The 27,427-nt window shown below is 43.5% G+C and overlaps 1 long non-coding RNA gene across 1 annotated transcript; it reads right to left on the reverse strand.

The window, feature by feature from the left end:
• Positions 1–602: 602 nt before the first annotated feature.
• Positions 603–27,408, reverse strand: LOC117368583. The gene is made up of 4 exons (XR_004540971.1): positions 27,332–27,408; positions 7,927–8,019; positions 3,536–3,638; positions 603–732 (listed from the first exon to the last, which is right to left on the reverse strand). It is a non-coding gene; the product is annotated as an uncharacterized LOC117368583 (long non-coding RNA).
• Between the last annotated feature and the right edge of the window lie 19 nt (positions 27,409–27,427).

Genomic DNA, 27,427 nt, shown 5'->3' on the forward strand with positions numbered 1-27,427 from the left:
AACAGGTTACAAAAGCCAACATAGATCCTATCATTTTGTCGGTTCATGCTGGAATTTGGATAGAATATTAGTTCACTGAAAAGATTCTAATAGACCTGTTTGGAGGTTTAGTAATATACTGCTTGCAGACTCAAACTTTCTTGAGGAAATTCAAATATAAATGAATGAGTATTTTCAATTCAATGCCTCAGAGGCAATCTCTGCATTGTATAAAAGGATTACTTGATCTATTCCCGTTCCTTTGGAAGGAAGAGGGAATTAAATACTTAGGTTTAATGATTCAAAAGACAATGGAAGATACAATTATAGTAAATGAAAAATCCTTATTGTTGAAAGTCAAAGAAATGTGTGAGCATTGGAATCCATTACATCTTTCTTGGTGGGGGAGAGTCCAAACCATCAAAATGATGATTTTGCCTGTAGTTTGAAAATAAACTGGTAACTTACTCATTTGGTAACAGAGTTCTTTTTATAAATAATTAAATGGGATTATTACAAAATTTATTTGGCTTGGTAAAACTGCTAGAATAGCCTTAGTATCTCTGCAAAAATCTCAGTTGGCGGGAGGGGTAAATTTTCCAGATTTTTACAGATATCATCAAGCTTTTATTTTATGTCAGGGTATGTATTGGATCCTTCCTGAACTCATGGACAATCTACAGGATTGGTTGATTCTGGAAAGTCATCTTATGGCCCCACTTCGTCTTAACCATATATTGAGTATCAAGCTTCCTAGAATATATAAGGACAATATTATTTTTCATTCAACATAGATCACGTTAAAGTTTATTGGCTCTTTAACTCCTATTCTGACACAGCAAACCAAGGGCTCCTTTTACTAAGCCGCGCTAGCGGTTTTAGCATGCGCTTAGCACGCACTACAATGCTGCGTGAGCTAGACACTAACGCCTCCATAGAGCTGGCATTAGTTTTTCCACGCTGGGGGTTAGCGTGCGCTAATCTTCAGCGCGTGCTAAAAACGCTACCGCAGCTTAGTAAAAGGAGCCCTAAATGTCAATCCCTATGGTTAAACTCCAAGATACAAATCAGCAAGTCTAAAATCCTATGGAAACATTGGTTACAGGCAGGCTAACGAACTTTAAATGATGAAATTTTGAATGGAAAAATGGTTTCTTTATTGGAGTTACAACAATCATTCGATATTTCAAAATCTCAAGGTTATAAAAGGTTGCAGTTGAAACAGGCCATTCAGAAGGGGTTCCCTGACTGGCGCAAAATAACAAATCAGTATAGTCTGCCGGGTTTTCAAGGACAGATTTTCAAGGACATCAGGCTGCCAAGTGATATAAATTAATATCTGAATTATTTGAATAATAAACCTAAAAACAAGCTTAAAAAATATTTGGAATATAGAAACAAAACAGCATATTTCTGCTATGCAATGGCCACGGATTTGGACTTGGAAAATAAGATGTACAGCAGTGGTTCCCAACCCTGTCCTTGAGGAACACCAGGCCAATTGGGTTTTCAGGCTAGCCCTAATGAATATGCATGAAGCAAATTTGCATGCCTATCACTTCCATCATATGCAAATCTCTCTCATGCATATTCATTAGGGCTAGCCTGAAAACCCGATTGGCCTGGTGTTCCTCCAGGACAGGGTTGGGAATCACTGATGTACAGCATCAGCATCTATGAGACAAACTTGTTTTTTTTGTTATATAGAATATTTTGAACCCAGTTCGTTTACAAAAGTTGGATAATTCAAAGTCTAATAGATGCTGGCACTGTCAACTTGAAGTAGGGACACTGGATCATTTGCTATTTTATTGTCCATTGATACTCAATTTTTGGAAGTCAATTTGGGGCAAAATCAATATGACATTAGGTGGCTCTATTCCATTGTCTTATGTGACATGGTTTTATTTAGGACATTGTTGAAACTTAAGAGTCCAATGGACGCACATAAAAGTAGACTTTATTATTATTATGACGGGGGTGGCCATGCAATTGATAACTAGGAACTGGAAAAATTGTGATAGGTTAAACTTTTCTTTTAGATGGGAAACACTTTGTTTGTATTATAGGGATGAAAGGATGAAATGGAAACAAATGGGAAACAGTAAGAGGTTTAAAGAAATATGGGGTCCATTGGAGGCATTTGTCAAATGCAAAAATGATTAGTTCCTAGATTTAATTGGATTTTCACACACATCCATATAGGGTGGGAGGAAAACATGGGAGGGAGAAGGGTAATTTGTTTTAGTATTTGTAAGAATATTAGTGCTGTTATTTGCACTTTTTATAAGTTTTGAAAATTAATAAAGAATTACAAAACAGAGCAGTGTCAGCAGCAGAGGCACAAGGTGCCTAAATATTTGCAGCATTGCATGTCCTCACAGCTCCCCTCCTTTGCATAGAAAGCACTGAGACAGAGGGAGGAGGAGGGGTCCAAAGAGACAGACAGTGCTGCACATTTAGAGACTGTGGACCCTATGCTGCTTTCACTGCTCCATTATGAATGGTGTCAGTAGGGAGGAAGGGCTGCCCTTGATATGGAGGGGTTCCCAATTAGGACTACTGCTGGGGGCCCATGGTGCCATAGCAACCCTACCACTTCACATCACCTTCTGAGATCCAGCCTGAACTATTTCCATTGGGTCAGTGTGAGCACAGATGGTGCACAACCCACCTGATAAACACATGGCGACATTTGTGCGCAGGACATTTGTGTGTGCCACCATTTTTAACGCTTTTTGTTAGTGCTGTGAAGGAGTGTGGGGGAACCCCCCCACTACATTTACAAGTCCTCGCGCTCCCGTTGGGGGGGGGGCTTGGTGGGGGAACACCCCAAATACACTGAAAACTCCCGAACAGCAAAAACGGAAAGGAAAACGGGAGTTTTCAGTGTAGTGGGGAGGTTCCCCCCCACACCCTCCTCCCAACGGGAGCCTCGGACTTGTAAATGTAGTGGGGGGTTCCCCCCATACCTCTCACAGCAATAATGGAAAGGCTTAAAAACTGCTCCTGAGTTTACCTCCTTGGAACTTATTATCTTGTCTCCCGGTTCTAGAACCTTCTTTCCTCTGGGAAGGGTTTGTTTCTTGTGCAATAATGTGCGTTAATGTATACAGAGTAGTATATTAATACTTCCCCTGACTGTAATTTATTACTGTAGTCATTTAGGCAATTCCTGGAAGTATAAGAAAATAGAGCATATCTCTGTTTCTGAATTAGGTCAAATACTTATTCCACATTGGAGCATGTGTGTGGTCTTTTTTTATGGTAAGAAAAAAAGCAATATTCTTCCCATGTCCATACACTGTTTGATAGGAGACTGCGCAAGCAAACCAGGCACCTATTCAAGAGTAAACCAGAGTCACTTGTTGACTAAAATTTATTTTGAATGAATCACAAATGCCTTGCACAGGCTTGCAAGGAAGCAATGAAAATGCATGTTATTTCACTTTCCAATCTTTGTGTCTGTGTTGGGTTTTTTTTTAAATGAAGAAGGCACCCCCACCTCTCCATAAAGCTGAAAGGCTAGATTATTAGCTGAATACACTGTACTTACAATTAGCAGGCTCAGTTTGGAATGCTATGGATTATAACAAGCCCAACTTTGTTTGCTCAATCAGTATGTAAAGTTAACCAACAGCATTCAGTCAGACAAGTGCCTAAAGGAAGGAAGCAGGAAGAATGGGGGGTTGGAGGGGGGCTATCTTTTCTTTATTTCTCATGCATACCAGCCTGGAATATCTCCTAGTCTGATTGCTTCAGCCATTGTCATGTTAATTCACAATGTTACTTGTTAAGTTTTCTGATTTTAGTTTTACTTTAATTTATACAGCTTTGTATACACTGCTACATATCAATCCAGTAAGGGTTAAAGTGATGTGCAGAATTCTTTAAAAACAAGGTGCGTTAGGGATTTTTATCGTAGGCCGCTGCAGTAAAAGCTCCAGCGCTCACAGAATTCTTATGAGCGTCGGAGCTTTTACCACAGCGACCCACGATAAAAAAAAACCCCTAATGTAGCTTGATAAAAGAAGGCCTAATTTTTATACATAATTACAAAATATCATCAAATACAATAAATAAAGCTTTAAAAAAAACTCCAAAACAAAACATAAAACCCCCCAAAAGAGATCAACCAAACATCAAAATTAAATTAAAAATTATGGTGCACTTAGAGGTTCTTTTACTAAATCACGGCAAAAAGTGACTTTGGTGCCCCACTTACGCGGTTCTTTCCCGTAAGCTATGGCCACTTTTCCCGCAGCTGGCAAAAAGGCCGATTCTTCCATTTTCCAAATTATTGACCATGTACTAATTTCGCTATTGGCGTGTTGCCATTAGTGCGAGTCCCTATCTCCTCCTATTTTGTAGGTGGTAAGGGCCCCCACATTCATCCTACACTCCTACTAAGTATTATTTCTATAGCGCTGCTAGACGCATGCAGTGCAGTGCATTAAATCAAGTAGCACACAGTAATACCCCAAGTAGTGCTAACTGGTTTATGCTGTTATGCCTACCTACCCTGCCCTCATATATGCCTCTATCAGAAAAATTTTATTATAGGGTGTTCAAGTGCATGTTACCACAAGACACTATAAGAACATAAGAACATAAGAAATGCCTCTGCTGGGTCAGACCCGAGGTCCATCGTGCCCAGCAGTCCGCTCACGCGGCGGCCCAACAGGTCCAGGACCTGTGCAGTAATCTTCTATCTGTACCCCTCTATTCCCATTTCCAGTAGGAATTTGTCCAATCCTTTCTTGAACCCCAGTACCGTACTCTGCCTTATAACGTCCTCTGGAAGCGCATTCCAGGTGTCCACCACACGTTGGGTAAAGAAGAACTTCCTAGCATTTGTTTTGAATCTGTCCCCTTTCAACTTTTCCGAATGCCCTCTTGTTCTCTTATTTTTCGAAAGTTTGAAGAATCTGTCCCTCTCTACTCTCTCTATGCCCTTCATGATCTTGTAAGTCTCTATCATATCCCCTCTAAGTCTTCTCTTCTCCAGGGAAAAGAGACCCAGCTTCTCCAATCTCTCAGAATATGACAGGTTTTCCATACCTATTATCAGATGTGTTGCTCTCCTTTGAACTCTCTCGACTAATGCCATATCCTTCTTAAGATACGGCGACCAATATTGGACGCAGTACTCCAAATGCGGGCGCACCATCGCCCGATACAACGGCAGGATAACTTCTTTCGTTCTGGCTGTAATACCCTTTTTGATTATACCAAGCATTCTATTCGCTCTCTTAGCGGCCGCTGCACACTGTGCCGACGGTTTCATTGTCATGTCCACCATTACCCCCAAGTCCCTTTCCTGGGTACTCTTATTCAATAACATCCCTCCCATTTTATAGTTGTACCCCGAGTTTCTGCTCCCCACATGTAATACTTTACATTTCTCAATGTTGAACTTCATCTGCCATTTCGCCGCCCATTTTTCTAATTTGTTTAAGTCCCTTTGCAACTTTTCGCAGTCCTCTGTAGTCCGAGCTCCATTAAATAATTTGGTGTCGTCCGCAAATTTTATTATCTCGCACTTCGTCCCTGTTTCTAGATCATTTATGAAGATATTAAATAGCAGCGGCCCGAGCACCGAGCCCTGCGGGACACCACTCGTGACCCTCCTCCAGTCGGAGTAGTGACCCTTCACTCCTACCCTTTGTTTTCTACCCTCCAACCAGTTTCTGATCCATCTATGTACGTCTCCTTCCACCCCATGGTTCTTCAGTTTCCGGAGTAGACGTTCATGGGGCACCTTGTCAAAGGCTTTTTGGAAATCCAGATATATGATGTCTATGGGGTCTCCTTTGTCCATCCGTTTGTTGATCCCTTCGAAGAAGTGCAATAAGTTCGTTAGGCACGATCTTCCCTTGCAGAAACCATGCTGGCTGGTTATCAGAAGTTCATGTTTTTCAAAATGTTGATCGATGTTTTCTTTTATCAGTGCTTCTGCCATTTTCCCCGGAACCGAAGTCAGGCTCACCGGCCTGTAGTTTCCCGGGTCACCTCTTGATCCCTTTTTAAAGATGGGCGTAACGTCGGCTATCTTCCAATTTTCCGGGATCTCGCCTGTTTTCAGGGATAAGTTGCAAATTTGCTGCAGTAGTTCCGCTATCTCATCCTTTAATTCCTTCAGAACCCTTGGATGTATGCCATTCGGACCCGGGGATGTGTCAGTTTTTAGTTTTTCTATCTGCCTACGAACGTCCTCATGGCTCAGTTCTATGGATGTTAATTTTTCTGCCTGACTTCCGTTGAAGAATTGTTCAGGTTCCGGCATGTTGGACATGTTTTCGTTTGTAAATACAGACGAGAAGAACATGTTAAGCCTTTCTGCCACTACCTTCTCCTCCTTCACCACTCCCTTCCTGTCTCCGTCGTCCAGCGGTCCCACTTCCTCTCTAGCCGGCTGCTTCCCTTTAACATATCTGAAGAATGGTTTGAAATTTCTTGCTTCCCTGGCTAGCTTCTCTTCATACTAGAATATGTCCTGTGGTAAACACGTGCTAGTGCCTACCGCAGCTTAGTAAAAGAACCCTCAGAATTATAAATGTTTAATTTCTCAAAAAGCCAGATCGTAATCATTTTCCAAAACCTCAGGTAAGAGCAACCTCTGATGTCTATTTGTAATTCATTCCAAATTCTCGGAGCTGCTTCATATGAAGTACAGTGTTTAGCAGACAAAAACGCTGTCCTAAATTAACTGAGTACCTTTCCAGGTACCACCATTGAATATAAGTGGTACCCAGGTAACTCCTAGCAGGCTACTAACTCCCTTGATATTCAGTGCTGGTACCCAGCTAGATGTCAGCACTGAATATCCAGCTATAAGAATAAAATGCATGGAATTCTATGAGCCTCAGATCTGTTACCGAAGTGGCCTGTGCTAAAAACGCTAGTGCGGCTTTGGAAAGGAGGGGGCTAGTCTAACCGTTGTTACAATTACCCATACATAGCTTAAAGAAATAACTCTCAAATTTAATTTTTTTGTTGGTTTTGCAATTTTATAATTTAAATTATAATGTGCCACAGAAAAAAACATTTGGTCTGTTTAGTGTGCTGAAGCTAAAAAAATAAAAAGTTTGAGAGACACTGCTCTAGTGACTGAAAACATACTAATATTGAAGGTACACCGTCAAAAGTGCGCCAGACTTTGGCGCTCTGACAATCCCATAGCGACATTTGCTCGCAGGACATATGCGTGCCGCCATTTTTAAGGCTTTTTGTTAGTTCTGTGAGGGTGTGTGGGGGAACCCCCCACTACATTTACAAGTCCTCGCGCTCCCGTTGGGGGGGGGCTTGGTGGGGGAACACCCCAAATATACAGAAAACTCCCGAACAGTGAAAACGGAAAGGAAAACGGGAGTTTTCAGTGTAGTGGGGAGGTTCCCCCCACACCCTCCTCCCAACGTGAGTGCGAGGACTTGTAAATGTAGTGGGGGTTTCCCCATCATACCCCTCACAGCACTAATGGAAAGGCTTAAAAACAGCGGAAACGGCGGTGCGCATATGTCCTGTGCGCAAATGTTGCCGCAGGATTGTCAGTGTGCCAAAGTCTGGCGCACTTTTGACGGGTCACCATATTGAAGCACCATCCCATATTGGCAGCAATGCAGTTGGAAGATGCCAGCTCAGCTTCGAAGGAATAGTGGCTGTGGGTTCCTTTGTGCCTACATATTATACATTGGGTGTAAAGTGCTTGCACACATGGTAACTTCTGCACAAGGATTCCTACATGAAAGCCCCACAAGTGCTTTCACCATTTATGCCCTAAGCTCAGCCATAGGCCCAGCCTTGTTTGAGTTCATACCTTGCTGATGTCATAATGCTAAACTCTCCCACTCCCAGACCTTGCCCACATTACAAAAGGCTTTTTCAAGCTTACAAAAAAGAGGATTAGCGAAAATAATGAAATGCAAGAAGACTATGGCATATTCCTACTTGGCATTACGTTGGAAGCTTCTACTTCTCCATTTTTGTAATGTTGGTTAGGAAAGCAAGATGAAGACAAAACACCTTCTTGTTAATGGGGTCCTGCAAACACATGTGAAAAACATATGACTTGCTCAGTGAGTTAGCAGCAAAGGGGAATCCCGAATTCATCATATAGGACATTTAGGATTAATGCTGTAACTACATGAGGGTGGAGGGGTTCGATTCTATATTTATGTCTGTCTTGCAAGGGTAGCAGTTGAAACACAAATAAAGCATAAAGGGCCTTCAAGTTCTGGGTACAGCAGGATTACCTGGAACTTGAAGGCCCTATGTGATTTGTACTTTGAATCCCTCTTCTTTTCTAAAGGTAGCAGTTGAGCCATTTTCTTCTTTTTTTTAAATTTGCTTGACTAAAATTAAACTTTATGGGCGCAGTTTTGTAAAGAGGTACCTATCTGGAGCCTATTCTAGAAAGAAAAGTAGGCACTTACTTTCTTTAATACAATCCAAGTTTCCAAGTTTATTTTATATTTGATATACCGTCTATCAAAGTATACCCAGACGGTTTACAATACTAAATTTAAAAGGATAAAATATAATTCAAAATAAAAGTAAAGGGAAATGTTCTATGGCTAAAAGAAGATAAACAGACGAGACAAGGTACACTGATACGATAGGAATCAAAGGGAAGGATGATAAAAAATACATTGAGGTAAAAGAAAAAATTAAAAGGGAGGTAAGTGGGAGTGGAAAGAACATAAGAGGGGGGGAGGTCGCCTCTGTAAAGCGGTTCTTATTCATTACTAAAGCTGATCATGTTGGCTGTGTAAAGCATCCTTTCTTAGGTATGATAAGCATCCCTACATAGAAAAGTCTTTTCAAGTTCAAGTTTATTAAAAGTTTGCTGTACACGCAATATCAAATACTTCAATGCGTATGACAACTTAAAATTAGGAGACAAAAATAAAACAATTTGTACACATAAACATACAATGCATGTACACAACTAATTAGCGATACAAAAGGGAAGAGGGGTGAACTACAATCTTTGAGGAAAGTAAAAGGAAAAAAACAACATCAGGAGGATGATGAAGAATATTTTATAAATATGGCTAAGCCTAAAAAGAGGCTAAAGGAGGTTGTGACCTATATATAAGGTCTGGTTAAAATTAGGTATTTGAGCCTGGGGTTAATGATAGATGAATTATCCTATCTATGACTCAAATGCGTCTTTGTACAGGTAGCATTTTAGTTTGGACTTAAATTTGTCAAGGGAATTTTCAAGTCTAATATCTGATGGGAGAGCGTTCCATAATGTGGGGGCCGTGACAGAGAAGATGGAGTTGCGGGTCATATCATAAAACAATTCTTATGGATGGAATTGTTAGTAGATTTTGAATACTAGCACAACCGGTTTTAGATGTGTATGAGCTTGGGCTTAAGCACTTATAGAAGCCATAGAAATGGCATAAATGCTCATACGTAGGAGACAGGTGTGTCACTTACAATATTCTGTATATTACCCTTGTAAGTGTCCAGACCCTACCCACGTAAACAATAGTCCATACTATTGAAGATATGCACATACATATTGTCAGTTACGTGTGTAAAGAGCCAGAATAGCAGCATTTATGCATGAGGAACCTACCTAACTTTCGGCATCTTCCATATAAAAATTATCTCCTATATCCATATCTCTGGTTTGCTTTCAAAAATAGGAGAAAGAAAGTTGCTTTTTCCAAAGCAGTATGCTTGTCCGGTCTGCTGAGATGCAACTTTTTGCCTCACTGTATTTGGAAATATATGAAAGGCTTTGAGGATGGCAGATATTTTTTTAAAAAAAAGGCTGTCCTAGGAGCTGCTTCCTAATCTGCTAGAATGGAAAACCTTGTGTCCAGGCCACCCAGGTTTTATTGACCTAGAAGCAACAACAAGGGGCTGAAAGTGGCTCTGGGGTTGGGAGCATAAACTTCTCCCTTTTTTTTTTTTTTTTTGCTAGAATGTCTTATTTTGGGATAATCATCCAAATGTGATGCCTGGGGGGAGGGGGGATGTGGCTGATTTAATCTTTGTGCTCCAGGGTGGCCAGTCTGTAATTTTGCGACTCACTGGCCTCATGCAGATAGCCAGGAATGGAACAGCCACCGTAATTACAAGATGCTGATCTACTGCTAATCCCCGGTTAACAAATGTTAGTTACAAGATAAATAAGGCCCCCCCCCCCCCCCCACCATCAGCATTTCCTGCAGTCAGGAGCGCATTTCATTATCAGCTCAGACATGGCTCTTCTTGGAAAATACACAAATGAAAGCTTTGTACATTTCTTTTAGGTCAGTTCAATAGAAAAGTGCAATGGCCTTTGAAGTGAGGGAATTTTCAAAATCTTTTTTTTTTTTTTTTTTAATAATTCTTTAGAATAAGAATTGAACATCCAGACAGTTTTTAGGTTTCTGCTCAACCATGGAGATGTCAGTGAACACTCAAGCAGTTCCCGGGAAGGTAGAGCTCATTTCCAAATGCTAATATGTCTCAAAGCACCAAGGCTAGGGCAATGTTTTTTTCCCCCTACTTTAAATGCTTTTGCTTACAAAATTGCAACCTGTTTCCATTAAGAGGCTTATGTAGTCTTTCCTCCTCTTGCGCCTCTCTCCCTTTGATAGCTTTGTCCTACATTCTAGCATTCCCTCTCCTCTGTTCCCTCACTCTCACGCTTTCTTCCCGCCCCCTTTTTGCCCCATCCTGGCTCACTTTCTGTCTCTTGCGCCTTCAGGCCTCCTTGGGCTCGATTTTCAAAATGATTTACAGTAGGCTCCTGGCCATTTAAATTGCTTGTTCAGGGCTAACCAAGGATATTCAGTGGCACTTAATTGGGCAGTGCTTCTGCTGAATAACCCCTCTATCTGCCCATGCTGAAAACAGCTAGATTGTGGGTGGTCCAGGGGTGGCATTAGGACGGTGTGGTCACCTAGCTGGTTAGCAGAGATTTTTAGTCTACTAACCATCCGAGAAACTACATAAAGTTAGGACAGAGAAAAGGCTATCCCTGCTTTCCCCCCCTTTTACAAAGCCACACTAGCGACTGCTGCTGCGGTAATCGCTCCAACATCTATAGGGAATTAATGGATGTCAGAGTGTTTGCCGCATGACATTGTAAAAGAAGCCCTTTATGCGGTAAAGTCACCTGGGCACCAGTTTGAATATCGGCCTTGCCTGGTTAATTTCCGGGTCCTCGCTTTATGTTGTGCTATTCCCCCTCCTTGTCAATCCACCCTGGAACATCCGGCCCCCAACCCCTGATCCTCCTCATTCCCTCCTACCCGGAAGCACAGCAAGATCCATCACTCTGCGATTCCTGAAAATCTTCCAAGGTTCCCCCTTCTGATACCTGCTCCCCCCCAACAAAAGATCACCCTAGACCTCTCTGCCTCCCCATCCCCCACTCCTGGAAAAGCAAGCTCCTCCCCCAATGTCAATGGGTTTATCTGACCATTTGCCTTGTGCTCCAGTGAGGAAATGGGCAGGAGCAATGTCGCCCAAATATGGCTGCAGTGTCTAGCTGCCACAGCGGAAAGGAGCAAGTGGGCATTTCTCCTCCTACCCATTTATCTCACTGGACCACCAGGCAAACAGGCAGGAAATCCCACTGACATCAAGGGGAAGGGTTTGCAATTCCAAGGATGGAGGGAAAGCAGGGGGATCCAGAGGGGTCTTTTGTTGCTTCCAGTGGGGGGGGGAGGATCCATATGCTTATGTGTTTCAGCTGATATTCTGCCAGGGCCTGCATAAGTGTCTTATGCGGATCCTGCTGAATATCAGTCAGGGCCACATAAATTTTGGAGGCTAACACATGCTGAATTAGCCCCAGATATTCAAAGCCAGTGACTCAGTGATCAGGGGAAATTCCCCTGGATCAAATCAGCTGGTTGCAGCGGGCAGAAGACTCCCCCCCCCAATTGGCAGGAGGGATGCAAACTCCCTCCTGCCTGAAGACTCTCCCCCCCCACACACACATATGAAATTGGCAGGAGGGATGCCTACTCCCTCCTGCCTAACAACCCCCACAACAACTCCCCTACACCTAAAATTGGCAGGAGAGATGCCCACTCCCTCCTGCCTGAAGACACCCCCATACACACCCAAAATGGGCAGCAGGGATACTCACTCCCTCCTGCCTGAAGACACCCCCCCCCCACACACACATATGAAATTGGCAGGAAGGATGCCTACTCCCTCCTGCCTAGCAACCCCCACAACTCCCCTACACCCAAAATTAGCAGGAGAGATGCCCACTCCCTCCTGCCTGAAGACACCCCCTCATAACCCCCACACCTGAAATCAGCAGGAGGGATGCCCACTCCATCCAGCCTGAACACTCCCCTCCCAATAACCCCCATACCTTTACTGGAAGACCGGGAAGAGGGAGTGGGCATCCTTCTTGCCGGTCTTCCAGTAAAAGTATGGGAAGTGTCGTGGGGGGGGGGGCATTCAGGCAGGAGGGAGTGGCATTTCTCCTGCCAATTGGGAGGGTGGGGTGTCTTCTGCCTGCCATAGCCAGCTGAGCTGATTGCAGCAGGGTCCATCAAGCCCAGTAGCCCATTCTCGCGGGTTGGCCACCATGAGATCGGGCTACTTGGCTTGATGACCCTTTGGTCTGACCCAGTAAAGCTATTCTTACGGTCTTAATTTCCCACGATCAACTGAGCCGGCAGGACTTCCTGAAGCTTCAGTTTCGGCGAGTCCTGCTGGCTCAGCTGATCGGGGATTTCCATGCTGCGATCAGCTGATGGCAAGCTGCAGTCTAGTTTCAGGATTTCCCTGGTAAAGATAAGGCGGTTGAAATGTAGGCCACGGTTTTCCAAACCTACATTTCAGGCGCCTTTGCGTGAGTCATGCCTATGTAGGCACTTTAGTCCGCCTAACAGCATTTCTAGCATTGGCCACACCTACTTTGGTATTCAGCAACCTAATTTGCCTACGTATGTGTGATTCTAATGCCTTGCTGTTTTTTTGCAGTTTCTAATGGTGTTTTTCAGTTAATTTAGGCGTTGGTAGGGAGCCTACCAGCACTTAAGTTTAGGCGTTGGTTTTATAATTTTCCCCCTGTGTGTAAGGGAGAAAGTCACCACCCACACAGAATGCTCCTCACAACTTTCTCCCCCTTTCCCTTGGGTGCCCTCAAGGTTTCTGGCTTATTTTCATATCTTCCTGCTCCTCTGCTTCCTCTTCCATAGGGCTATCAATTTCCTCGTTCTGAGATTCCCAGATCAGCTTTTCCTCCTCCTTGGGCAATTCATTCTCACCTATACTTTTTCAGGGACTTGGGAATTATATGCTCTTTCTTTACTGTCCCCTTGTTTCTTCAGGTAAATAGCTTCTAGAATTGCCTTTGGCCTAGGGGAAGTGTCTGGAACAGGGTCTCATGGAATCACCGGGATTCAGTTATGCTCTTATTGACTAGAATCCTATTTGCTTTATCATACTCTACTCAGCATCTCCCTCCCTTTCTCCTCTGTGTCCCACATGCTTCTCTTTCTCCCCTCTCTCTCTGTATATCTTGCCTGTGTCCAGTATCTGCCTTCTTCTTTCTCTCCTTTTATATCTAGTATATGCCTTAACTCTCCCTATGCCCCCTGAGTCCAGCATCTCATCTCTCTTAATACCCACCTCCCATGTGCAGCATCTCCTCTGTCTCTCAATTTCCACCTCCTGTGACCACCATCAGTACTCTTTCCCTATTCCTCTCAATGTCCAGCATATCCTGTCCATTTTCCTCTGTCCCTGTGCCCAACATTTCACCTCCATTTCTGTTTCTTCAATGTTCTTATGTTCTTATCTCCTTATGCTTCCCCATATACAACATCTCCCCTCCATCTATATGTCCCATCTCCCTAAGCCTCTGTGTTCAACATCTCCTTATGTCTCTCTCATGTCCAGCATCTCCCCTCCATCTTAATATGCCCTCACTGTACCCCCTATCTTCCATCTCTCTATATCATCTCTATCTCCCAACAGCCACTCTCTGCACTTTCTTCCCATCTCTCCTCATGACTTACTTCTGCCCATTTCCCTTTATATCCAACATCTTCCCTCCATCTCCCTATGTCCTCATGTCCAAAACCTCCTTTTACAATCCCTCAATCCAGCATATGCCCTTCATGCACCTTTGATTCCCCTCCCTCCATGTCCAACAACTCTCTTGAGTCTCCCTATGTTCCCCAAATACCTAACATGTTCCCTCCCTCTCCTCCACCCTATTATCTGACACTAACATGTTATTTTAGCAGAGGTTCCATTTTATGCAGTGAGTTCTGGTTACTACTAATGGAATTTAACAGTAAAATAACATGTCTTAATGGTAGCCCAAGTTGATAACATGTGCTTCCATAACTTTGGGCAAATTTGAACACGTACTTAGAAAGGAGATACGTATATGGAAGTATCTCTGCAATTATCATGATACCATGTGATTCTAGAATCTTAACGGAGATATTTAAAGAGATTTAAACAGGAAGAAAATCTGCCCATTTGAATCACTTGTGCTTGCCTAGTCTCCGAAATTCATTGGCAATTAACTGGACAGTCCTGCTGAATATCAGCACTCATCGGCCATGTTGGAAGTGGGCAGGTGAGAGGCAGAACAGGAAGTTATGGAGATGTTGGCAATATTTGAAGAGAGAGGAATTGGAAGGCGTGAACTTTGTGAAATGATATACGAGTCCCAGAAATATTCAGCCAGGGTCTGCATAGTTAATCAAGTGAAATTTGTCCAGTTTGAATATTACTGACACCTGTATAGCTACTGGCTCCTCCCCAAATCCACCCTTTATACTGCCTGCCCATTTTAAATGTGGCCGGTCAGAGCTGATATTCAAGAGTAGTACTTGATTAGGTGCCATTGAATATTGGTTGGGCAGCCCCAAGCAATTTAAGTGGGCAGAAACCTCTCTTGCCCACTTATATCGCTTTGAATATTAGCCTGAGTAACTCTAAAACTGTGTGTCTATATTTAGATGCCTTAAGAGTGTCTATGGTGCAGAAGGTGTCTATTTTCCTTTTTAGGATACTAGTGTAACAGTAATATATGTGCTTGTAATTTATCATAGGCAGTAGCATAGTAAGGGGGGAGCAGTGGGTTCAGACCACCCCGGGTGCTGTCTTGGTGGAGGCACTAGAACTTCTCCGCCCCCCCAACATGCTCATGCCCTCCCTTTCCCACCACTGTATCTCTTTGAATCTTCGCCAGTGTGAGCAACTCAGTGGCGTACCTAGCATATCTGACACCCGGGGCCCATCATTTTTTGACATCTCCCCATCTGTACGAAAAACATGATTTTTAATAACAAGCCACATGTCACACATGAGTACCTAGGAAAAGGCAGCATCTTAATACTGCAGTGAGCAGTACAACATCAATACACCCATTGTAAAATTAAACAAGCCAGACTAGTACACATCAATCCTAACAAAAAAACATGTCTTTCGAACACACACAACACCTTCGCCTAGTATGGAATATGTCATCACAATCTAACCCCTCCCTCTTTTACAAAACTGTAGTGTGGATTTTAGCCACGGTGATAACAGCTCTGACACTCATAGAATTCTGAGCATCAGAGCTGCTACCACCACGGCTGGCGCTAAAAAACGCTCCACAGTTTCGTAAAAGGAGGGATAAAATAGAAATACATAGACAAAGGTTAAATTGAACTAGTAAAAAGCTGGACTCTGCATACAGTGCACCACAGAAACAGTGACACATGTCTCCTGAAGCAATAAATAAATAGAAAATTTTTTTCTACCTTTGTCTTCTGTGGTTTCTGCTTTCCTCATCTTCTTATAACTCTCTTCCTTCCATCCACTGTCTGCCGTCTCTCTTCCCCTATATGGCATCTTCTCTCCTTCTATGCCCCTTCCAGAAACTGTATGCCTCCCCCTTCCATCTCTCCTTTCACCCCCATTGTTCTGGCATCTCTCTCCTCTCCTTCTCTCTCCCACACCTCTCCTCTGCAATCCCTTTCCCTTTTTTACCTCATTTTCCTTTTCAATTTATTTTCTGCATCTGTCTAGATTATGTTCTTACTACCCTCTCATCAATGTCCTTTTTTACTTTCCACCTCTTTCCCTCATCCCTCCAGTGTTTCCCTAACTCAATCCTTTTCTCCTCATCATGTGCCCTCCTTTTATTTATCCCCTCCTTCCATCATGTACCCTCTTTCTCCAACCCTTCCATCTAGTACCTTCTTCTCTCTCTGTCCACTTCCATCCAGCGTCTGCTCCCCTCTTTCTCTCCTTCCATTTCTTTCCTGCATTTGCTCCCTTATCTCTCCCATCTGCACTTCCATCCTGCATAGGCTCCACACTACCATCCAATGCCTGCCCTATCAAGTTTCAAGTTTATTTTAGATTTGTTGAATCGCTTATTTAAATTTACTAAGCGATTTACAAAAAAAAAAAGATAATACAAATAACAGGTTAGTTAAACTTTAATACAATGTTAAAAATATCTCTTGCCATCCACCCCTCTTCAATCAGCATCTGTCCTCTTTCTTTCCCTCCAATATCCTTCCCCCTTATGTCTCTCCCCTTTCTCTGTACATCAATTCCATCAGCATCACCATCATGCCCCCTTTCTTACCACTCTTCTATTCCAGCAATCCTGCTCCTTTCTCTCCCTTCGTGGAGCAAGGTCCCACGATGACTGTAGCTTCCGCCTGCCAGTCCACCCCACTCCGACGTACTTGCTCTGGAGCGGACTCAGCAGCCGCATGCTTGAAGGTCCAGCGATGACTCGTCTGCTGGCTCTGCTCCGGAAGAAGTTACGTCGGAGGGGGTGGACCTGGCAGACGCAGGGAGTTGTGGCAAAGTCCCGCAATGATTGCGTCTGTTGGGTCCACTCCCTCCGACGTAACTTAATTCTTCCGGAGCAGAGCCGGCAGACGAGTCATCACGGGACCTTCCTGCACCTCAGCGCGGCTGCTGACTCTGCTGCAGAGACAGTAAGTCAGAAGTAACGTGACCATTTATTTTTTTCATCAAAAGGGGATATCTATTAATTGACTGTGTATTCTTTCTTTTATTTCTTTCTTTCTGCACTCAGGCCCAACAATTGTCCCTTTCTATTCCCTCCCTCCTTCCTTCCCATGTCCTTAGTGCCTCCAGTGCCTCCTTGCCGTATCCTTAGTGCCCCCAGTGCCCCCGTCCTGTGTCCTTAGTGCCCCCAGTGCCTCCGTCCTCTGTCCATAGTGCTCCCTGTGCCTCCGTCCTGTGTCCATAGTGCTCCCTGTGCCTCTATCCTGTGTCCTTAGTGCCCCCGTGCCTCCTTATCATGTCCTTAGTGCCCCCAGTGCCTCCATCCTGTGTCTTTAGTGCTCCCAGTGCCTTCATCCTGTGTCCATAGTGCCCCCAGTGCCCCCATCCTGTGTCCATAGTGCCCCCAGTGCTCCCATCCTGTGTCTATAATGCCCCAGTGCCCCGTCCTGTGTCCATAATGCCCCCAGTGCCCCCGTCCTGTGTTCTTAGTGCCCCCAGTGCCTCATTCCCGTGTCCTTAGTGCCTCCTCCCATGTCCATAGTGCCCTCAGTGCCTCCGTCCTGTGTCTATGGTGCCCCCAGTGCCTCCTTCATGTGTCCATGGTGCCCCCAGTGCCTCCTTCCCATGTCCTTAGTGCCCCCAGTGCCTCCTTCTTATGAACCCCCCAATACCTTCCAGATTTTGTCCACCCCCCCCAAAGCCAGCCAGCCTGCCTGCCTACCTATCTCCCTCCCTCCCTGCCACGCTAAAGCCAGCCAGCTTGCCTACCTACATCCTTCCCTCCCTGCCACGGGAAAAAAAGTGCCTCTCTCCTTCCTTTCCCCCGATCCTCGCCTGCAATCTTACCTCCCAGCTGCTGCTGCTAATCACCGACAAGAAGTCTTCTTTCCAACGTCAATTCTGATGTCGGAGAGGTTGTTCCAGGCCAGCCAATCACTAGAAGGAATGGAAGGGCGGAGAGGAGGGTACCACTGCCCCGGGCACCTCCTACCCTTGCTATATCACTGATCACAAGTGCTTATATCAGCCATAGAGCTGGTGTAAGTGCTTGAGCCTAAAGGCTAGAGATACACACAAGACTTATAATATTCTGTAAGTTATGTGCAGTTGAGTCCTGGCCATGCTCTGCCCAGGCTCTACCTACATGAACACTTACATGTAAAATACATGCTATATAAGATATGGACATATTTACAGAATTCCAGTTAGGCAGTGTTTTAGCCAATATGCAAAATGTTTATATGCCTAATCAGATGGAGTGGCCTAATGGTTAGAGCAGATTCCTTAGCACCCTGAGGTTGTGAATTCAATTCCCATTGCAGGTCCAAATGACTCTGGGTAGGTCACTTAATACTTCATTGCCCCTTGTATACTACTTTGATTGTATAAACCACACAGAAAAAGCAGTAAATCAAGACCCATTCCCTTTACATAAATGTTAGTGCCCACTTTATTGAATTACTAATCATATTTGATTCTGAAGAAAAGTGTCTTTGCTACATCTTTATCAGATTAAACAGCAAAGGAGATGTCTCAGGGCCACAACTCTTCTGTCTTGCTCAAGATAAGAAGTAAGGTACAAGCTGTCCATAGGTACCTGAGTTTGATCCATAAAGCTTACATTTCTCCCTTCTCCTTGAGCCACCTGATGCTTAAAGGAAATACAGAAAATCTTGTTTATACGCAGAATAACCTCCATTGGTAACTTGCCCATCTTGTAATAGGTATGTTTTAAACAAATCTCTAGGTGATGGGTGATAGAATAGAGACACAGGGGTTGAGCAATCCAAGTTCAAATTCTTCAAACTGTTTTCACAGTGTTCCAACTTCCAAAGTATCAAGACACTATTTTGAACTAAACATTAAGGATTAACTGACTGCTGTTGCCCTTCTAAAGCTTCCCAGCATGTTTTACTATTGTCTATTCCAGCTTCTCTATAGTTTCCTGGAGCACTCCCCTCCTCCTGATAAATCTCCAAGGCCGCCAGTTTCAGACTCACTGTATGCTCCCCTGAAACATTCTCCTGTCATATGGACTCTAATGTGATAACCACGTTTGAGAAGGTGTACACCCTCAGAAGTGAACACAGCTCTTCACTTTCACAGGCTGCTGACTTCTTAGCAGCCTTCCTTTCCTTTCTGAGGGCAATTGAGTTCACCCTAGACCCTGCTGACACCCTAGACCTGAGTCCTCTGCACAATCTGCCATTTGTTAGCACCAGCTACTACCAAAATCTCCATCTCCTTAGCAGACAATCCTGGGAAACTGCTTCTAGGGTTTACTCCAACTCTTCCACCAAGCTTTGCAGCAGAATATGGCATATTTGAGAGCACACGACCATTGGGATAGAGGGAATCCTCAACCTCAAGTGTGCTGAAGCTCCCTCTTCAATCACAGCAGTAATGGACTTCCCTGACTCCACTGGAACACACGATCCTGCAAACATATCAGGAATACTTATCTGTGTCACTGGTAAGTTGCTCAGAGGAATTCCCCTATGCTTAACCTTTATTTTTGCCCATGAAAGAAAAAGAGAGATCACGAGGCAGAAGCTTGAATGTTGGTGTCATAGTATGCTGACATCAACCCATTTTCCCTCACAGTGTTACTTTACCTCTGTCCTAGTATCTTAAGGTCTTCCTGCCAATGTCAGTTCTGCTTTGCCCTCTGCCAATGCTTTGGGTTAGTGTCACTTTGTCCCTCTGATGTTGGTTTGGAGTCTTCATGCCAATGCTAGTGCTCTTTGCCCCTCTTTTGGCTCCAATGGATCTTCATGCTACTCGATATGAAGTGCTGTTGCTTCTTTGACAAATGCTTGCCAGGTCTGATTAATTTGGATGGACAATCCCAGTGTTAGAGTGCAAAATTAATTTCCCCATTGATTTCAATAGGCTTGAATAATTTGAATAATTCATAGTCAAAGACAAAACGAATGGATAATTATCCTGAAGATAAATCAAACTGAAAATTTCTGTCTTGCATATTCTTGGCAGTTTTGGAGGAAGAGAAGGCCTTATAAGAAATTTCTGCTCTGACGTAGGTAGGAATAGCTTCTCTCCCAGACTTGTGTGAAGAACTTACATGGTGATCTGAAAAAAAAAAAAAGTTCAGGGTCTGCGAGTAGACAGAAGTACAGTATCTTTTAAGGAACAGGAGTTCCAATGTTTCGGCTTTAACACCGAAGCCTGCATCAGGGGTATAGGTAAATCAATCCACTAGATGGTGTTGGAATACTTCACATCTATACATTGTAAGCACAAATCCAGCGTGTTGCTCGAAGAGCAGCATAATCGGGCCTCTCGCAATCACCAATTGTCGTATCCTATGAATTGTCGCCCTGTCAGTTGTCTTCCTACCAATTGTCATAGACTCCTCTGAAGAATATTCACTATCAGGAGAAGAGATGTGTAATATACAGTACATTATAATCTGTAGTGGGTAACAACATGGAAACAGTTTTCTGCAAAAAATGGGAACTACAGAAATTTCCCTTTAGGTGATATAAATGGAAAGATTGTTTTTCCAACTTGGGAAATCCTAAGGGCTCCTTTTATTAAGGTGCGCTAGCATGTTTAGCGTGCGCTACATTGCCGCTTGTGCTAACCCCGCGCTATGCACCAAAAACTAATTCCAGCTCAATGCTGTGTTAGCGTTTAGCGTGTGCGGCAATGTAGCGCGCGCTAAAACCGCTAGCACAGCTTAGTAAAAGGAGCCTTAAGTCTATTGGGCAAGCAGAAGATTCTAGTAGGGTTCTGAGTTCAGAGTGATGACTCTTCACTTTTAAGATAAGGGAAACCATTTATTGGCAGTGAACTCCTCGCACAGGGGTTTATCATTCAGGGACTGGATAGGGAAAATATTAGGGCAAAGATAAGTAAAATATTAAGGCTATGAGCTATGGCTGGATCTATGAAATCTCCTGGTAACAGCACTGAGGGTATACCTATACATAGAGGGGCATTTTCGATAGGATGTCTAAGTCTGACTTTGGATGTTTCCTGTAAGAAGTCCAAAAATCAGAGGTGGAAAAATAGCCCTTTTGAAACCAGCAAAACCGCTAAATGCCCCAATTTTTTTTTTTTAAATTGTCTACATAGATGTCTTGGCCGCCAGGACATTCAACCTTAGGCCAACCAATTTTTTCACCATTTTTGACTACAAAAATGTCAACGTTCAAAACATTCAAATCCAGATCATTTGGATGTAGGAGGGGCCAGCATTGTAATAGACTGGCCACACAGACATCCCAACATAGCAATGGGGCACCTTAGAGGTGGTGCCAGATCAGATGTACATCTCACCTTATACCCCTTATAATTTATGCTGAGCCCTCCAAAACGCTCCCAAAACCTACTATACCCACCTGTCTACCACCCCAATAGCCCTTAAGAAGGGTTTTGGTGACCTCATACTTTACACCAGAAATGTAGTGTTTAGAGTGGTTTATGGCCTGGATCCTCCTCTCTATGGTTCACTAGCCTACCCATCAGGCAGCTCTACTAGCCTTTTCCATACCAGGTGCTGCTATTCTAGAGACAAGTATGTACTGCTTCATTTAGATCTTTATGGGGTGGGAGGGGGTTAGTGATCACTGGGGAAGTGGGGGGGGGGCTCATAATTTAATCCCTCAAGTGGTCATCTGGTCAGTTTGGGTACCTTTTTGGCACTAAGATGCTTTTAAAACAGGTCTAGCTTAGAACAACTAAGTCTTAGAAAAGTTCAATTATTATCGCAAGATGTCCAAGTTTAAGCCCACCCAGAACACACCTCCAACACGTCCCTGTTGAATTTTGGATGCACAGTGGCTAGGATGCCTCGCAAGATGTCCAGAAAGATGGTTTTGAAAATCAGCACTTGGATGTCCTGGCGAATAGGACATCCAATCGCCAATTTATGCCGGGTATGTTTTTTTTTGTTGTTTTTTTTTAAACATTTTAGTGTTTGTAAAATGCCCCTAAATGTATATACATATAGGAAAGTATTCCAGAAGAGAGTAACAGGAATCATGAGACTTGGCTTCCTAGAGTGGACAGAGGTGCTCCATTTCACAGTATTCCTCTTTTCTCCACCTAGAGGGGTCCATTATTCTGTCGCTCCAGGCCATGATTCCTGAAATGGCATGTAATGCCACAGTGCAGGGATATTAAGTAAAACAATGTTTGCGTTTTTGCTCTGTGAGGTGGGCATGGCTGTCTTGGAACTTAGGAATTAACGAGTGGAGCAAACTATTGTGAATGATCCCTTTCACGCTGCTATTCTTTGAGCTGAACATTATTTTACTAGCAAGAGCAATAAATAATTCCAGATTTGTAGGTATCTCCTTGCAGGCTAGTTCATTCTTAATGCTCTCAAATAAGGCCATACAGAAGCATATAGAAGGAACCTGTTCAATTTAATCTGCTTTTGGCAGCAGTGTGCAGAACTGGATAACAAATTCAGCAACTGACACCCTGCCGAAGTGATATACTTGGGAACAAAGAAGGATCAGGAAAAAGCTGGAGTCAAGAATTACAGTAGGCAACTTAAGAACATAAGAATTGCCGCTGCTGGGTCAGACCAGTGTTCCATCGCACCCAGCAGTCCGCTCACACGGCGGCCCCCAGGTTGAAGACCTGTGCCCTAACCGAGACCTGCGTTCGTTCCAGTTCAAGTTTTACTTAGCAGTGATTCAAAGATTCTAGGTATTGCTTCCATCTGATTAGAGAGCTGTTTTTCTAAGGGGAATGAGAAAGAATGTTATAGAACTGTGTTGATACTGAAGGATCCATGGATGGCTCTATCATGCTGTGAGGTCAAACCCTGTGATCCGTTTCCTACAAGAAGCATGGTGTTCACCTAAAACAGCCACTCCTTTTTTCAGTTGATCATCTAGATATCAGCTGCCAAAAAGGCATATACCAGATGGGGAGCGGAGAGAAAGTCAGAGGCAGAGTGGATTCTAGAGAAAGAGGGGCAACAATAAGAACATAAGAATAGCCTTACTGGGTTAGACCAATGGTCCATCTAGCCCAGTATCCCGTCTTCATGGAGGCCAATCCAAGTCACAAGTACTTGGCAAAAACCCAAATAGTAGCAGCATTCCAAGCCACTAATCCAGGGCAAGCTGGGGCTTTCCCCAAATCTTTTTTAAAACCAGCTATATTAACCTCTCTCACCACATCCAATGGCAACACGTTCCAAAGCTTAACTATTCTCTGAGTGAAAAATATTTCCTCCTCTTGGTTTTAAAAATATCTCCCTGTAACCTCATTGAGAGTCCCCTAGTCTTTATAAGTCTTGATGCAGTAAAAAATTGATCCATTTGTACCAATTCTACACCACTCAGGATTTTGTAGACTTCAATCATATCTCCCCTCAGCCGTCACTTTTCCAAGCTGAAGAGCCCTAACTTGTTTAGTCTTTTCTCATATGAGAGGTGCCCTTTATCATCTTGGTCGCTCTTCTTTGAACCTTTTCTAGTGCCGCTATATCTTTCTTGAGATAAGGAGACCAGAACTGAACGCAGTACTACCACTACTATTAATTATTTCTATAGCGCTACCAGACGCACACGTCGCTGCATAGAGTCACAAAGAATAAGAAAACAGTCCCTGCTCAAAAGAGCTTACAATCTAAACAGGCAAGACAGACAAGTTAAGGGGAATGGTTAATCAGCTGGCTGGGTTGGAGGGCAGAGGAGTAGGGTTAAGGATTGAAAGCTATATGAAACGCTAGCACAGCTTTGTAAAGGAGGGCTTTAGTCTTGTTTACCATCCCTTTTCTAATAATTTTTAGCATCATGTTTGATTTCTTCTCCAACCTGCCTTTTGCGCTCCATCTTCGCCTACCTCTCCCTGTAAATAAAACCTAAGAAAGCTTATGTGACAAAACTACTATCCTATCAAGCAGCTCACTACAGCTGGGAATTACTCCCCATTATAGGTTCCTCTTCTTCATACGTGTATTTCAGGCGAAGTTTAAAAACATACTTGTCCAACAAATTCCTTGTAAATCACAAAACCCTGCGCCCTCTTTGCGAGTCTCTCACGCTCCTCTAGAGTCTAGACCAGGGGTGTCAAAATCCTTCCTCAAGAGCCGCAATCTGTCGGGTTTTCAGGATTTCCTCAATGAATATGCATGAGATCTATTAGCATACAATGAAAGCAGTGCATTCCAATAGATCTTATGCATATTCATTGGGGAAATCCTGAAAACTCAACTGGATTGTGGCCCTCGAGGACCAACTTTGACACCCCTGGTCTAGACCAAGGAACAGCCCTAGGTACGGACTGTTTCTTCTCTTACTACCTGTACCGAGACTCTAACCCTGTTCATTTCTTGGGTTCACCTTGTATTACCTTACTTCTATTGTATTCGACTCCAACCTTACTATGATTGTTTGTTATTTGTACTCTTACGTTACTTGTATCCACAACTCTTATATATGATTTTTCAGTTGACTTCTGTTAACCACATCGAACTTCACGGTTTATTGCGGTATACAAATAAAATTTTATGTTATGTGATATTGGGCAGAAGATTTCAGCATATTGTCCACTATGTCACCCAGATCTTTTTCTTGCATTTGGAGAAGCAAGGTCGTAAATCTAGCAGGAGGTTCAAAGCACCAGCAGGCAGTGAGATGGGGAACAGGCTGTAGTTCAGTACAAAGACCGGAAGCAAAGTCATGAAAAGCTGGCATCTAGGTGACAGACTAGAATCTGATCTATCTGTAGCCATCTTCAAGACAGGAAACATGTGAAGTCAATTTTTCCTCTTAATCTTACTTCTACTACTACTACTACTATTTATTATTTCTATAGCACTGCCAGATGCATGCAGCGCTGTCCATTAAAAATATAAGAGACGGTCTCTGCTCAAAAGAGCTTGCAATCTATTTATTCAATTTTCTATACTGTTCTCCCAGGGGAGCTCAGAACGGTTTACATGCATTTATTCAGGTACTCAAGCATATTCCCTGTCTGTCCTGGTGGGCTCACAATCTATCTAATGTACCTGGGGTAATGGGGAGATTAAGTGACTTGCCCAGGGTCACAAGGAGCAGCATGGGTTTGAACCCACAACCTCAGGGTGCTGAGACTAAAGCTTTAACCACTGCACCACACTCTCCCCAGACACACAGGACACAGGGTGGATCAATATATGCTTCTCAGGTAGAGGGATACAAAGGGATGGAGGAACTTATATCTGAAATATTTGTGAAAGGGACAAGAGAAGGTGGCAGTTGCTGGACAGTAAATGAAAAGGGCAAGGCCATAGCGAGCTATGTATGGGCAGTACAGCCATACAGGGTGGAAGTGAGGCAGAGCTTCTAAAATCATGACCTGTCCATTGCCTTCCCTGCGTGGCTAAGATGCAGTGGGCAGGATGGGAGCTTTAGACAGGGTTCCGAAAAAGGGATAATGGGAACGTTGGCAATGAGTAAGAGATAAAATAAAGGGGCTTGAGGCATGGGCAGGTGAGTTACAGAGAATGAGCTGGGGTTAGAGCAGGGATAAGGTCTGGAAATAATATTTTGACGTAAGATGGAAATAAGAAACTAAGGAGTGAGTGAACAACAGAGGAACCAGGAGGCTCAAAGGGAAGAGGTGAGAGACAAGGCAAATGGAATGGTCAAAACTGGGTCTGAGACTGAGAAATGGAAAGCTCATAATTAAGAGGTTTTCAGTGCCTGCAATATATAAGCTATGGAAATGTTCATTTCTTATTTCTTTGCATTTTGCTCAGCAATGGAGTTTTTCCTCTGGCTTCTCGGGGTTTCCAGCTGAATTTTGACTTTCCCTATATCTTTTCCTAATTTTTTGTTTCCTTAGTCTGCATTTGGTGAGGGTCTGCATGTGTGTTTGGCTTGTTCTGTTTTCCCAATAAGAAGTGTGTTGATGTTCGAGGATTTAGTATAATATTTGCAGTCCTATTTTTGTATAGCAGCTTTGCTTCATAGGCTCTGAGTGTCTTTGGGAGAGCTTTATGTTTTATAATAGTTTGCTTGGTGGAGGAGGGTATACGTATTGCTGAGATGATGCCAGAATTTAATTATTTTTATCGAATATTTTGTAAAGGGAAACATCCTATTCTGTGCCCATTGTTGAGACAGTTTCTATGAATGCAGAGCATGTTTTATACAATGCAAGTTTGGGAGGGGGATTTCTATTGGGAGTTCTCTCGTATCCTGCACTTCACTCCCATATAGAATTGGTTGAATAATGCTATTGAATAGTGTATAAAAGGCTCTCGGGACTTTTCTTGTAGTGCCTTTTATAACCAAGTGAAAGGCAGAGGCCACGCCATGGGATCAGGGCCAATTCTAGGGATATGTGGTTTATGTTCCAGCACAAGGTGCTGGCCCAGCCAGGGGGGCACCAAAGTTGTCCCCTTCCCAATCTTAAAAGAAAATCAGTGTGGAGGTCAAAAGGGTGGAGGGGGCAGGGTTTTCCTATTACTTAGGAAACTGTGTAGTGCTGCTCTAGAGCACATACTATCTTATAGTAGGGTTACCATATGGCTCCAGGAAAAGGAGAACGGATTAAGACATCCGGGTTTTATTTCCATTGCTTTCACTGGAAGTAAAACCCGGATGTCTCAATCCGTCCTCCTTTTCCTGGAGTCATATGGTAATCCTATCCTATAACCCTCACACAATTTCTTACCTTTGTTTGGTACTGCTACCAAACATTCACCTGGGGACTTGGTATCCCATTCCTTATATTTCCTGGATCTAAGAGCAGATCCCCTGTTCATGAGATCTCGAAAGGTGCTATGTTCCTGTTGGCTTGCTCCCTCCAGATTTAGTTTGCCTTCCCTGTTGCCTCTAAACAAATATTTTCTATTACAGATGGTCCAAGTTACCTTTGGAGAATACTCTGCACATTAACATATTTTAAGGCTTGATAATGAACTGAATGCATGTTAATGAACGTACATCCCAAAGAAAACAAAGTGAGCTTTTGTAAGTAAGAAGCAGGAGGAGGCTGGGCTGTCCGAAAGGCTGCCTGAAGAGGTAGGGAGAAACCCAGGATAAAAAGAAGCAAAAGAGCTACAGGGAGACTGTAACAGCATGAGTGGGGTTGGGTCTGGGCCAGTACACAAACAGCCAGACACAAGCACAAAAGGTAATGGAAGCTTCTTTATTAACTCAAAGGAAAGGAAAATCATGTACCCTGTTTCTTCACAGGGCCAGGCATACATGGAACAGTCTCTTGTTCAAAAAGTTCTAAGAGGGGACTGTAGCTGACAGCCAAAACATGGACCATGGCTTGTGACTGCTATGCCCCTTCCAAACACAGTCTTTCAACAGTTTTCCTCAGTCGGGGAACAGAGTCTGGCCCAGTCAGAACTCAGAACACACTCAGGTGTTCGGCAACTAAAGGAAGATTGGCTTACCTCAGCCAAGCCGAGTGTCTAAGAGTTGTAGTCAAGGTGCAAGTGGGAATCACCTCTCTCTCCTTCTTTCCCCTGGGCCTCACTGACCTAGCTCTG

Source organism: Geotrypetes seraphini, chromosome 1 (assembly GCF_902459505.1).
Source record: "Geotrypetes seraphini chromosome 1, aGeoSer1.1, whole genome shotgun sequence".
NCBI lineage: Eukaryota > Metazoa > Chordata > Amphibia > Gymnophiona > Dermophiidae > Geotrypetes > Geotrypetes seraphini.